Below are 15,339 nucleotides of genomic sequence, written 5' to 3'. Positions count from 1 at the left end.
ATTATATCATTAGCAGTGTCCTTTGTCATAACAAAAATTTTAAAACCACAATTAATCAATAAGAAAGTGATTTAGTAAAGTTTTATCTACTTAGTAGGTAACTTATTCAGTAGAAAAGTAGACAGCTGTTATAAGCACAATAAGACTATGTACATCAATGCATTGTTATTGCAAGGCCACACATGGATTATGCTATTATCCATGTGTTCTCCATCAATCAATTAACACACCACATAGCATTAATCCTTATATTTCACATTTTCTTAGACTTTCCTTATTTAAAGACTGAAATGTTTGGAAAATGATGATTGGGTATTTTGTAGGCTGCCCCATGGCTGGAATTTGTCTAACACTTTCCTTATGATTAGATAGGATTCCATAGGATGTCCTCCATAATTCTTGGGCATTTGAATATGTGCTCCTCATTAAGGTGTGGCCTTAAGGTACCCATGGGTACCTCAGGTTCAGTGCCCAGTGAGCTTCTGGGAATTGTGTCTTTGCCTCGCATTCTAGTAAAGAACTAGTATGAGATTACATATTCACGTACTGAGTTGGGTTTACAAGCATTCTAGAGGTTGAAAATCAGGTCTTCATGGTTGCGCAGCAAATAAATGCTTTACCTCTGAGCAATTACTCAGCTTAATTTTGTTATTAAATCACTGTCCTAATGTCTTAGTTTGCAAAAATGCCAAGATTATCTTTTGTCTCTTTTGCTATAGTCTGCCTATTATAGACTTGGCCACTTCCTCAAGAATCTCGATTGCTCATAGCAAAGGAAACTAGACATACCAACATCTCTGTACTAGTTATGTTGTGCCCCTGAAGTGTTGGCACATCTAAACATCCATTGGTTGAGAGAACAATAACAACACAGACTGCTCTAGCTTATTTTTCCTTTAGAGGTCACCTGATTGGTCATGTGATCGTGTCTAATAGACTAATTTCTAGAGGGCATATTGTATATTATTGACCTTCACCATATGATCTGAAAGCAGAACTTTTTCATATCAGTAGAAGTCCAGATTCTGGTTATGACAAAACCACATAACCACAAAACCATATTATTCCAAGGTATTCCCACTAAGTCGTGAACTTATCAAATAATTACAGGAGATACAGCAATGCAAGGTGCACATTATCAGGACCTTGAGATTTGGAGTGTTATATGGTTCATAGTTTCTTATTGTCTCCTTTATAGCCCAGAAAGGTATGTGTAGGGTTTTTTTTTTCCTGTTGCCCACACAGAAGAGAAAAGCCAAAGTGTATAGCAGGGGCTTATTAATAACTCTACCTTGGCAAAGCTCTCTCTCTCTTTTTTAAAGATTTATTTGTTTTATATAATACACTGTACACTGTCATCATCTTAAGACACACCAGAAGAGGGCGTCAAATACCATCACAGTTGTTTGTGAGCCACCATGTGGTTGCTGGGAATTGAACTCAGGACCTCTGGAAGAGCAGTCAGTGCTCCCAACCACTGAGCCAACTCTCCAGCCCAGCAATGCTCTTACTATTCCAAAAAAATATTAAGGCAAAAACGTCAGCCATTGTTCAGGCTTCTATTTCAGTCAAGTAATTGATTTTGTTCTCCAGGTCACTTCTCTCCTACCTATGCACTAGCCAAAGTCAACCTCTCCAGAGGGTTACCGTAGTGAGGCCCACTGCTTAGCAAATCTTCTTTCCTTTATCGTCCAGAAGGACACTAAAAACATTGAAGTTGAATATGGCCATTTAAACTGGACATACCACATGCAGTCATAAAGTCCAACAAGAAGCTTAGCATCATTGGTGCTTCACATCAAGAGCAAGATGTCCCAAGTTAAATCTCTATGCCACGAGCTCTTGTGTGAAGCTGAACCTTTATCTGCAGGTAGACTCCAAATGTAGTAAAATGCTGTGAAAAGGCATAGCAGATCCTGCGCATCTCCCTTCTCTGTCAGAAATCCTATTAAGAATCTTACCTTCTGCTCCACTTAAATAAAAACCAAGTTTATGTATGCTACCACTACGTTCAAAGAGGTGCTGGCTAGGATGAAGGGTGAGCTGAATATCTCTTCCAAGTAGACAGTTAATGTGACTCATCGACCAAATTATTTAGATGGATGTCAGGGGGACCCAATGGAAATCTGTGTATGCTTTCCCATTCAGTCATCACTCAATATAGAGTAACATCTTGCTAAAAATATAATGATAACAAGATAAAGCACAATGTGGGGTCATGCAATACTCAAAACCTCTTCAAATACACTTGAAAACCATCCATCATACCCCAATCCAAAACATCCCGTATACCTGAAGAGTGTAAAGATGGATCGGTAAACTGTGGTTTGATTTATAATTCAGATTCTAGACGTATCTGATAAATGTTTAACATAGTTATGTTTTTCTTAAAATTCATGAAAAAAGAAAATGTGAGCAAAAATTGAAGTTATTAAAAATAAAGTCCAGCAGACATGATAAAAATAAAATTACAATAACAAAAATTAAACTACTCATTAAACATCAAGAGTAAAGGAGTTATGACATAATCAATCTGTCATATTTGAGAACAAAAGAATAGAATTTACCATTACTGAAAACCAAAGAAACCAAGGGTCTCATAATCTCAGAGACCCATGGAGCATTATGAAAAGTGCTAATATCTGTGTCATCAGACGTCTAGTGTGAAAAGGGAGCAAGCAAGGCACAAGGCTTTAAGAAATAGTAAACAACATGTTCAAATTGCCAGAATGTGAGTCCCAAGTAGCACAAGCATATGATAGATATTCAAATGGACACAATTGTTAAAATTCTAGGGAGGAAAACACAAAAGACTTAGAAAGACAGAAAGTTACACATTTTATCAACTCAATTGACAACAGATCTCAAATCAGAAACTACATAAGCCTTAAGTGTTTGCATAATGTATTTGAAGTATTGAAAAGAAGAAAATGGCCAGGGATTCAGCTTAGTCATCAAGAGCGTCCAGCAAGAACCACTTTAAAATCTGGTGTAGTACTTCACATTTGTAATCCCAGCACGTGAGAGGTGGAAGGAAATACAGTCATTTCTGGCTACTAAAAAAAGAGTTTGATACCAGCCTGGGCTACAAGAACCCCTGCCCTTAAAGAGAGTAGAGAAAGAGAAGAAAAAAGGAAGGAAGGAAGGAAGGTGGGAAGGAAGGAAGGAGAAAAGGAAGGAAGGAGAGAAGGAAGGAAGGCAGAAAGGAAGAAGGGAGGGAGAGAAGGGGGGAATGAGGAAGGGAGGAAGGGAAAAGGGAGGAAAAGCAAGGAAGGAAAGGGGGACGGAGGTGTAAGGAATAGAAGAAATTGCCACTTATTTTATTTCTAATTTGACCTTGTTTGACTTTTCTTAACCTGCCATTAGCTACCTTTTCTATATCCGAGATTGCAATCACATTTTTAAGACAGTTGGGCTACAAAATTAATTTTCAAAGTAACAGTGATCTTTCTAAATTGCACACAAATCTTTAATGCACAGTGATTATAGTACATAAACCAAATTTTATGCACTATAACACAATGGTTCCAGTTAAAAACTAGTCAATGGATGATCATATTGAGAACTAAATCTCGACACCTTTGCCCTCAGGCATAAGCCATCCCTTAGCCGGTGCTGCCTTTGCATTGATGTCTTTTTTTAACACAATTCTGAACTCATTCGACCTCTTGTGTATAACCTTCTTTTCTTTCCTGTACCAAGTCTTTTTATTTATCCTGCTAGCATATATTTGTCTTCTCTTGGCTTCAAAAACTCATTCTTTCTTCCTACTTCACACACTATGCAAGGCTGCATGTGTAAGAGGTTCTGTTAGAATTCCTTCTATTTTACAGATTTATAGCAATTTCAGGGATTAAAATCTACCTGTGCCTCTTTAGTGCATTCCACAATAATTCGTCCTGCAATTGTTGATTAAAATTGGGTCTTCAATGCATAAAATTAAAATTCTTACTATAACAATGCTATGTAGCTAAGTAACGGGCATATGTGGTGAGGGTTAACTAATGTATATTGAGTATGAGGAATTAATGGTCAACTTAAAATCTTGTTTGAATCTCTTCACAATGATTCTATCAAATATACTTGTGATTTACAAAACATTAAGGTATTGAGACTATACACTTGATTCAATAGGGAAATTTTTAATGATACATCAATATTTGAATATTCCTCAAAGTGTGTAAGATTATCCATCTGGCTTGAGAGCCAGTCACAAGACCTTTTGATGGTGTTGATGTCTGATCCAATCTTGTAGCATGTAACTTTTCAATAAATACTCATTGCGTCATAATACTATCCATAATTGAAGGAAGGGTAGAAAGCTTAGCAATCCATGTTTTTAATGTGAGTTTAACCCAGTTATAGAGGTGATTTGAGATATATCTCTATCAGCTTTCTTCCCCATATAGTGGAATAACAGTGAGTAATATTCTAAAGACTCTCAGAACGCCTCTGAAGGACTAACAGCTACATACACGAGTGACTTATTCAGATCCATGACTCGATTTGCTTTCTTCCAGACCCTTTCCCCAAGTTTCTATCCTATTCTTTAGATTAGTGGGATAACTTACTCCACAGAATGTATGCACATTTGATGTCTTATCTCGAATTCAGTTGCTGGGAGTGCAAACTAATAAATCGCAAACTCCTTTTGACTGATAGTGCTGTCTTACAGGACAATAAATGGCAGTATTGCAAAGGGATGTTGTAAAATATGTCATTCTTTGTAGGTCATACAGACCTCAAATCAACACCAACTTGAATTTACAAAGAAACATTTTTTATATGAATGACTTATGGGTAGAACAAAGTAGAAATAATGTCACTTGTATTCTACTCATGGAGGCTTGACATTTGTGGGCAGGTGGTATCTAACAGGTATGACTGTAATCTAAGAAGCTTGCTTCATTAGTCATCAGGAAGTTGCTATTATTAGTTTGCATGTTTGCCCTCAAGACATTAGGGTTTCATTTGTTTTAGCTTACTGTAATATCCATCCGCCTTTGTTACTAATACTTAATGGACATATTCTACCTTCACCACCTTATTTAAAAATCTACACACAGGCACACACACACGAGAGAGAGAGAGAGAGAGAGAGAGAGAGAGAGAGAGAGAGAGAGAGAGAGAGAGAGAGAGAAACTGTGTGTGACTGAATTTGAAAAGGCATTAAAGGTGTCTGGGAAATGGCCTTCAAAGGGGTTCTTATGCTTGTTTTATGAATAATTAGATGTAGCAAAATTTTTGAAATTGTGAATGAAAAATGCTACATGGAAATCTAGTGATGAAGCTAAATTAGTAAAATAAAGTAAAAAACTAATTAGAAAATGTGAACCCTTTGTGCTAATTTTGTTTCCCAACTTACAAAGGATACTGAGCCTTCTAGAAACATTTTGCTTGTTCTGAAGTCTCAAAATGTAATCTGTGGCATTGTTGTAGAGTTATTTATTTCAAACTTATAAAATATATCCTTTCTTATAATTAAAAGATATTGAAGATCCTTATCTAACATGGTAAAAAATGAAATCTATAGATACAGATCATTAATATTTCACTGAACACCTACTTTTCAGCTTCCTGAATACCAAGACCTGATGTGTCCAAGAGGCCGTTTCTAGTAGAAACCTGAAGAACATCTCTAAGAAAGAATAATCCAATGAATTGAGAACAAGAAGGTTTCTAATCAGGTAGGAATGCATGATCACCTCAGTAGCTTTTTTAAAATGATGGGTGTCTGACTTGTCCTAGGAGGGTTTGCTTTCAATTCCCTTGGAGGTCAAAGTGTTTACCAGAGAGTTCCTTGGAGGGAAGCAAATACAATAACAGCATGATGTTTTCCCCCTTTTTAGCTCATTGTTACTATGTGCACTTAGGTATCTCAGGCCACTTATCTCAGGAGGCTTCAAATGCAGAGTGGTAGATTAACCCATTCCATTTTCTCTCATAAGATAAGTCGTTTTCCTATGGTGTCTCCATGAGCCTACAGTTCTTTTTTTTTTTTTTTTTTCAATCAAAATCAAGGGCCTTGATAAAATCAGGCGAGTAACTGTTCTGGTAGAGTTTGTAGGGAAAACAACTTGGTTCTTTCTGCTGTGCCTCTAGACTTAGTTTTGATGCTGTGTGGAGTTGGAAGGAAGGAGGATGGGGCATGTCAAAGAGAAGTTTTCATGTAGTTGTATATGTCAGAATCCCACACCCAAATTACTTTTTATTGGTTATTTTATTTATTTACATTTCAAATGTTGTCCTCCCTCCTGGTTTCCCCTCCACAACCTCTCCATCCCATCCCTCTCCCCTTTGCCTCTATTAGGGTACACCCCACCTGGCCACCCATTCCTGCCTCACCACTCTAGCATCCCTTCAAGCTGGGGTATGAAGCCTCTATCAAACCTCTATCAAACCATCTCCCTCCCCATTGATGCCAGATAAGGCCATCCTCTGCTACATAGGTGGATGGAGCCATAGGTCCCTCCATGTGTACTCTTTGGTTGGTGGTTTAGTCCCTGGGAGGTCGGGGTGGTCGGGTTAGTTGATATTGTTTCCTTTGGGGATATAATCCCCTTCAGCTCCTTCAATCTTTCCCCTAATTCTTCCATTGAGGCCCCTGGGCTCAGTCCCATGGTTAGCTGTAAGTGTCAGTGTCTGTATTGATCAGGGTTTGGCACAGTCTCTTAGGGGACAGCAAGCACTTCTTGGCATCAGCAATAGTGTCGGGGGTTTGGTGTCTGCAGATGGGATGGATCCCTAGGTAGGGCAGTCTCTGGATGGCCTTTCCTTCAGTCTCTGCTCCATTATTTGTTCATACAACTCCTTTAGATAGGAACAATTCTGGGTTAAATTTTTTGAGAAAGGTGGTGTCCCCATCCCTCAACTGGAGGCTGTTCCGTTCTACTGGAGGTTGTATCTCAGCTTTTTTGGGTATTTTGACTAATGTCATCCCACTGGGTCCTGGGAACCTCTTCCTTCCCTGGCACCAGGGACGTTTTAGCAATTACCCTCAATTTCTTGATCCCCCACTGCTCTGTTCAATTTCCTGACCCTCTGTACTTCTCTCTCTTTCCATACCCCCTCAGGGGGATCCTAACCCCCCCCTTTTTTCCACTCTCTCTCATCTCTCCCTCTCAGGTCCCTCTCTTTACCTCCTGTGATTATTTTCTTTCCCCTTCTAAGCAGGATTGAAACATCCACACTTTGCTCTTCCTTCTTCTGAAGGTTCATATGGTCTGTGAGTTGTATCATGGGAATTCAGAGCTTTAGGGCTAATATCCATTTATCACTGAGTATATACCATGTGTTTTCTTTTGTGTCTGAGTTACCACACTCAGGATGATATTTTATTTTTTATTTGCAATTTGAGATGAGCGTTTTGGGCACTGAGCCTTCGTATTTTATGAGCCAAAAAAAGCAATGATGTCAATATCAAGGACTATGTTTTCTCATGTGCAATTAAGGACTCAATTTCTAGCATCACACATGACCTTTAGTTAGCATTTAAAAGACACATGATGGTACCCAAATCCTGTGGTGGGTAAAAGCTGGACTCTCAGAATTGCAGACAATCCTGAGAGGTCAGAGGAGACAACTACTTCTGTTGACATTCTGGCCCAAGAGGAACCTACCTAACACCCGCTGGTTACAAGAACGTAGGAACAGTCAGAGGCAGGACCCTTCCACTTTCTGCCTGTGCCCAGAGCTGAAAGCCAGTCTCCAGGAGCACTGACACACCTGAGAGCAAGATAAGATAAACTCTTCTGCTCCAAGCAATCTGCCTGGAGGCTTCGGGATACACAAACCCAGGAACAGCTAGCTCTCTGTTCCTAGATTCGAAGAAAACCGGTCTACAAGTGCTGACACACAGGCTTACAGGAGGATCAAGCTACTGTCAGAGACAGCAAGACAAGCTAACACCAGAGACAACCTGATGGCAAGAGGCAAGCATAGTAACCTCAGCAACAGATGAAGACTACGTGGCATCATCGGAGCCCAGTTCTCCCACCAAAACAAATACTGGATATTCAAACACACCTGAAAAGCAAGATTTGGATTTAAAAATCACATCTCATGATGATGATAGAGGACTTTAAAAAGGACAGATCATGGAAACAGAAGCTAAACAGAGACATAGAGAAACTAACAGAAGTTATGAACTAAATGGATTTAACAGATATTTATAGAACATTTCATCCTCAAACCAAAGAATATACCTTACTCTCAGCACCTCATGGTACTTTCTCCAGGATTAACCATATAATTGGTCACAAAACAGGAAATAACTCCCTTAAAGAAATACAGGACAACAGATGTAAAGAAGTAGAAGCCCTTAAAGTGGAAACACAAAAATCCCTTGAAGAATTACAGGAAAACACAACCAAACAGGTGAAAGACTTGAACAAAACCATCCAGGATTTAAAAATGGAAATAGAAACAAACAATAACGAAATCACAAAGGGAGACAACCCTGAAGATAGAAAACCTAGGAAAGAGATCAGGATTCATAAACGCAAGCATCACCAACAGAATACAAGAAAAGAGAGAATCTCAGGGGCAGAAGATACCATAGAAAACATCGACAACAACCATCAAAACACAAAATGCTCCTAACCCAAAACATCCAGGAAATCCTGGACACAATTAGAAAATCAAACCTAAGGATAATAGGTGTAGAAGAGAACGAAGACTCCCAAATTTATAGAAGAAAACTTCCCTAACCTTAAAAAAGAGATGCCCATAAACATACAAGAAGCCTACAGAACACAAAATAGATTGGGCCAGAAAAAGAAATTTGTCCCTTCACGTAATAGTCAAAACATCAAAAGCAGAAAAGAAAGAAATAATATTAAAAGCAGAAAGGGGAAAGGGTCAAGTAACTTATAAAGGCAAACCTATCAGATTACAGAAGACTTTTTAATAGAGACCATGAAAGCTAGAAGATCCTGGACAGATCTACTAAGAGAAGACAAATGCCAGCCCAGGTTACTGTATCCTGCAAAACTCTCAATGAACACAGATGGAGAAACCAAGATATTCCATGACAAAACCAAATTTGCACAATATCTTTCTACAAATCCAGCCCTACAAAGGATAATAGATGGAAAACTTCAACACCAGGAGAAAATCTACACCCTAGAAAAAGCAAGAAATTAAACTTCTTTCAACTAACCAAAAAGAAGAGAGCCACACAAACATAATTCCACCTCCAACAACAAAAATAAGAGGAAACAACAATCACTACTCCTTAATCTCTCTTAACATCAATGGACTCAGTTCCCCAATAAAAACACATAGACTAAGAGAATAGATCTGTAAAGAGGACCCTGCATTCTGCTGCATACAGGAAACACACCTCAGTGAGAAAGACAGACACTACCTCAGAGGAAAAGGCTGGAAAACAATTTTCCAAGCAAATGGTCCCAAGAAACAAGTTGGAGTAGCCATTCTAATATTAAATAAAATCAACTTTCAAGCAAAAGTTATTAAAAAAAATAAGGTTGGACAATTCGTATTCATCAAAGAAAAAATCCACCAAGATGAACTGTCAATCCTGAATATCTAAGCTCCAAATACAAGGGCACCTACATTCGTAAAAGAAACCTTACTAAACTCAAAGCACACATTGCACCTCACACAATAATAGTGGCGATTTCAACACCCCACTCTCATCAATGGACAGATCATGGAAACAGAAACTAAACAGAGACACAGAGAAACTAACAGAAGTTATGAACTAAATGGATTTAACAGATATTTATAGAACATTTCATCCTCAAACCAAAGAATATACCTCACTCTCAGCACCTCATGGAACTTTCTCCAGGATTAGCCATATAATTGGTCACAAAACAGACCTCAACAGATACAAGAAGATACTTAGCAGTGCTAAGAGGAAAACTAAGCTCTGAGTGCCTTCAAAAATCTGATGACTTTCTGAATTTCCTCAGATTCTGTTGTTATGTCTCCCATTTCATTTCTGATTTTGTTAATTTGGATGCTCTCTCTGTGCCCTGTGATTTGTTTGGCTAAGGCTTTATCTATCTTGTTGATTTTCTCAAAGAACCAGCTTTTGGTTCTGTTGACTCTTTCTATGGTCCTTTTTTTTCCTACTTGGTTGACAGCCCTGAGTTTGATTATTTCCTGCCTTCTACTCCTCCTGGGTGTATTTGTTTCTTTTTTGTTCTAGAGCTTTTAGGTGTGCTCCTGCTGACTGGCTTTCAGCTTAGGTCTGTCTTATAAACCCACCATTATATTTTCAATACTCTTACATGCATTTTAAAGTCAATATTGTATTTCTAAAATTCATACATTTTAACTTCTATTCTCCCACCAATATTATAGTATTTCCTTGTGTAGAGATAAGCATGTGTTTATGATCATACAGCAAATGTAAGGATTATTTTGGCCCTACTTTAAATAATGTTTAATAGTCATTTACGTCAGTGTGCTCTAATGATCTTACCATTATGACCTTATTTAACCTGAAGTACCACTTTAAGGACAGAGCTCTAAATATTATCACATTGAATCAGCAGCTGCAATGTGCAGATTTGTAGTAAACCATTCAGTCCATTACAATCTAATGTGATTTCATTTCCAATGAGTAGAAAAATTCCTCCTTGGCTTCATTGTAAACATGCTTTCCTGTATGTGAAAGTTCAGGAAATATTTTCTACCAGTGTTTGGATTTTTTTACATTTACTTCTTACTGTTTTCAAATACAGACACACAATAATATATGGTACATAATAACTTCACCTGGACTGCTCTTTAGTGGAAAAAATAATGTCTTGAGATACAAACATTAAAAAAAACAAATTACATTAAAAGAAATTACATTACAATAACATCAAAAAACAAAATTATCTTTTAATATTGTAGCTTTTTATATACTCAAACGCTCTTTTCTGATATTATGTTGTAGAGATATTATTTATTTTTTGGTCTATTCTTCAAGTTCTAGTGTTTGTCTGTCTGTTTTAAAGATAGTTGCTATGCAAAATAATTCTGTTTAATTCAGTTTTATGAATCATTAATCTTTTGGGGACTAAGCCATTCAGCATCCAGCAGTTTTCAAGAGTTTATTTAAATTATGTTTGTGTGTGTGTAAGTGGTAAATCTCATCAGCTGATAAAAAGGGGCAGGAAGGGAAAAGACGAGAGACGGCTAAGACTGAGTTAGGAGTGGAGAAATTAACCAGTCTTACTGATTGAGACTTCCAAGCAGCCACATTATGGATGAGCAGCCACATTGTGGATGAGCAGCTACATTGTAGGCAAAAAAAAAATCTTTGAAGAAAGAGTGAGAAAGCCCAGAGTGCATGCCTATATTTTGACCAGGATAAATGGATAGAATATTAATAAAAGAAAGAAAGAGAATTATGCTTTTCTTAGTAACAGAAAAAAGTACACAAATCCAAAATGCTATGTGACTGAAGCTCTGAGAGCTACTGCTCTGACAGGGGGGCTTTTGCAAAGGATGGATACATATTTCATCTAGGGGCTAATTCGTTCTTAATTTGTCTGTGGGAGAGTATTTCTTGAGAGTTAACTCCTAGCCAACTGATCTACATGTTCAGCAGGATTAACTCTTAAAAGGAGAAGATAATGATATTTTCTATTTTTAGTAATTTAGACTGTGAACTCATCACTCTGGACCAGGCATAAAACTTAGATCCTCCTCTTTTGACCACAAGGAATTATCTTTGACTAATGGACCTCAGCAAAGCCTAGATATCATAAACATTTCATATAAAAATCTAAATCTGAAGGAGGTACTTCTTTTCTAGTGAGATCAGGAAAACAGGAGGTGGCAATTCATCCTAGATGTATACAAGACTTCTAATCCTAGCCGCATCACTTTCTAAAGAGTTCAGACCATAAGGTCATCGAGGAACCAGATGAGGGACCAAACCCACAAATACTTAAAATATTTCTCATATCCACCTAGAAAATTTCTGGTTTGTGGCCAAGGACACTGATCAAGATCTCCTATCCCTAAACTGCCTGCTGGGTTCTATTTGTAGAGATCAGCAGCTGTCTCTGAAGATAACCTTTCTGATGTAACCCTGACTGCTGTTAGGGAATTTGGGGGAGGCCTGATCTGGCTTCTTCCCGTTGACTGAGGTCATTTCCTGTGGTGGTCGTTTCATCTCTCTAGCAAGCCTATCTAAAAGAAGGAAGATGCTTAGATATGTAGTCTCATTTGTGTAACAAGCAAGTGTACTTAGGAAAGGCGCAACTGAGGGACAGCACATAGATGGAATTAGGTTGTGATAAATAGCACTGTCTGACTATGGATTGACTGTGAACAGAAAGGCAAGAAGGTAAGTCCATACAGTGCCATGCTGAATAGATTGCAATTAATGTTAAATAACTTTGAACCATTTCCACCATAAAATGCAAAGATGCTATTCCAAAGATGATTTGTTGGAAGGATAGTGTTTGGCACTATCTAATTTCGAAATACAATCAAGGGAAATAGTAGCAGAAGTATCAAGAATCTGTACACAATTTTATCGACTCTTAGGAAGAGCATGAGAAACCCTTCATTTATTTGGCCAGTTGAAGGTCTCTCCACAGAGACCAGCTGGGCACAGAATACACCCCTGGATCCTTTATACTTTTATTTAGTTCTCTGTTTCCTCGGTTGTGCAATCTTGTGGGATAATTCAGTGTCACTGGCCATTTCATTTCTCATGCAGGGGAGTTTATCTCTTAGACAGAGGACCAAGGAAGCACTGAGTCTGGCTTTTTGTCATTTCAGGTACTGCCACTGTGCTCTCTCTCTCTTTCACCTTTGGTTCCATTGGAACAGGATCCCAGATCTCAAACCCTTTCCTACCATCAGAGACTGCCCCTGTAAAGAGCACTGTTCCTCAGGCTAGAGGTAAACGTCTCTAAAGCGTGTTTCTGGAACACAGTTCTCTACACTCACTGCTCATGAGTTTTATGTCACTGTGATTTCATTGCATCAAAGTGAAGATGTTTATGGATCATGAATTCATCCTCCTAGATTTAACTGCTCACCCCATCTCAGACTCATAACTATTTTGACTGCGTCTCTGCTCTGCACATCACTTACATCAATGTAAACAAACACGCTGTGCATTTTACTCTTTCGTGCGTCTCTATAGCACAGTGGTTCTCAACCTGTGACCCCTTTGGGAGTCAGTCAACCCTCTCACAGTTGTTACCTAAGACCATTGGAAAGACCATTGGAAAGCACTGATATTTATATTATGATTTATAACACCAGCAAAATTATAGTTATGAAGTAGCAATGAAAATAATTTGGGGGTTGGTGGGTCACCACAATATGAGGAACTGTGTAAAGGGTCTGTATTAGGAAGTGTGAAAAACACTGATTTAACATTTTGAAATAGGGTCCTACTTAGTTAGCTAAGTTGGACTTTAATTTACAATCCTCCTGCCTCAGCCTCCAGAGTTTCTGGGAATAAAAGCATATACCACCACATCTGCTGACTGTTTTACATTTATCTATCATTTTCTCTCTAGTGTTTCCACTCTCTGCCACTAATCCAATTACTGAAACCAAAACCGTTGGCTTTGTCCTTAACATTGTCACTAATTCAAAGTTCCTACATCTGGATTATCAACTTGGAAAGACTATAGAATCTAGTCTGAACCCATCTACCTCTCACTAGTTTTATTGAAATGCAGGTCATCATTGCTCACCTAGGGCAATAGGCAATATTTTCCATGATCTCCCACCTTCCTCCCTTGTGCTCTGTAATGAACGAAAGCTCCCCAATAATCTGAATAGATATGGAAAGAGGTGACATCATTGTTCAAAAGCTGCTTGATCAGAGTTAAAACAGAAATTGTACATGTTTTTATGATGAGCATGGCTCTATTCAGCGTTTCTGTAGCCTCAGTCTCCAAATTCATTTCTTCCTGCTTCCTGCTTCCTCAAACCTAGTATATTTTCCCCCTGGAAGGTTTTTTTTTCCAACATTATGATCTTTGCATTTGCTTTGGCTGAGGACTAGAAGATCTGTAAGGTTCCAACAAACTAGATTTCAGAAAGCATTTGCATTTTATTTTGTGAAGAAATTTGGGATAAGGAATTTTTGGAAACTAAAGATATATTTGTACATTATTCACACTTATAGAAATTCATCACTTGGTTAGATTAGAAGTGCGAATGTATATCTCAAAAAAGAGGTACAAATGGTAAAAGCGTGTTTTAAACATTGAACTATATGGGCTTACAGACATGAGCACTGTATAATGTATCTATATGACCGATACAGTTGACCAGTGGGCTGCATGGAAGATCAAAAGATGATCTATAGTCTACATGGCAAAAGGGAAGAAGATAAAACATGAATGGGCCCAGATACTACCTCAAGCACATGTGGCTGTTAACTATGTACATCAGTTCAGAGAGTAGATAGCAGCCAAGTAGTACTATGTATTTTTTAAGCTACTGAGTATTAAGTATTTAGGTAGCTTGGGGAGAAGGTTAGGGCATTTGAGAGACATAAAAGCATCACATGTGGAAGTCACCACAGTGGACAACACTTGATAGATACTCAAAGTCTTTAGCAAGATAAGTGGTTGAACTGAAGTGAGAGTGGTCACAGTAAAAATTTGCTTATATAATTATTGATCCATTAAGGAAAGATATCAGGGATCGTGATACTCAGTGTTTCTCTCTACCTGAGGAGTAAGTGTGAAAAGAAAACAAAAACCTACAATGAACTATATGATATTCTACAGTAATGAATATTAAAGTGAATTGTATCTTTCAATGTAAATGGATGAGTAATAAACAGACAGGAAATATGTGAGAATAAGCATATGTGTTTTCACACACACACACACACACACACACACACACACACACACACACACAGTCTCAAAGATCTGTCAGTCAGAGAGAGTCTGGCAGCTTCTTCCCAGCAGCAGTGACACATAATATCCCAGTTCTAGTTTCTTAATCAGCTTTTCGTTTGCAAGAATCAGGGATCCTTAAGGAAATGGGTAATTCAGAGCCAGGTAAAGGAAAATAGAAAATTATTCTAGAATATACTGTTGTTCAAAGAGGGATAGAAGATGTCAGTTATTGGTAAATATCACACCAGTTTGGCAACACTGAAGCATTTATATGAAGGATAAATTATGTACAATTATGTGTACATCTTTATGCAAGATAAATTAGAATCAGGACAGGTCTGAAAATAACTAATGCCCAACATGGCACTTTTCATAAAAGTTTGTCTACACTGAGCTAAGTTATGGAGTTAATTATAATTCTTATATTTATAAAAGGACAAAAAAGATAAAGAAGCAAATAACTTTATAGTGAGAAAGGCGGGTACAG

At 37.9% G+C, this 15,339-nt stretch overlaps 1 protein-coding gene across 1 annotated transcript in view; it reads left to right on the top strand.

Annotated features, from left to right (window-relative positions):
• Nucleotides 1–15,339, top strand: part of Pkia (cAMP-dependent protein kinase inhibitor alpha) — a 74,337-nt gene that overhangs the window by 35,849 nt on the left and 23,149 nt on the right. Inside the window, 2 exon segments of the mRNA NM_053772.2 lie at nucleotides 5,574–5,687; nucleotides 12,757–12,879. The gene's annotated coding sequence lies outside the window, so the exon portion shown is untranslated.

This window comes from Rattus norvegicus, chromosome 2 (genome assembly GCF_021556685.1).
Source record: "Rattus norvegicus strain SHRSP/BbbUtx chromosome 2, alternate assembly SHRSP_T2T, whole genome shotgun sequence".
Classification (NCBI taxonomy): Eukaryota; Metazoa; Chordata; class Mammalia; order Rodentia; family Muridae; genus Rattus; species Rattus norvegicus.
This window is presented reverse-complemented; position numbering and strand designations above follow the sequence as displayed.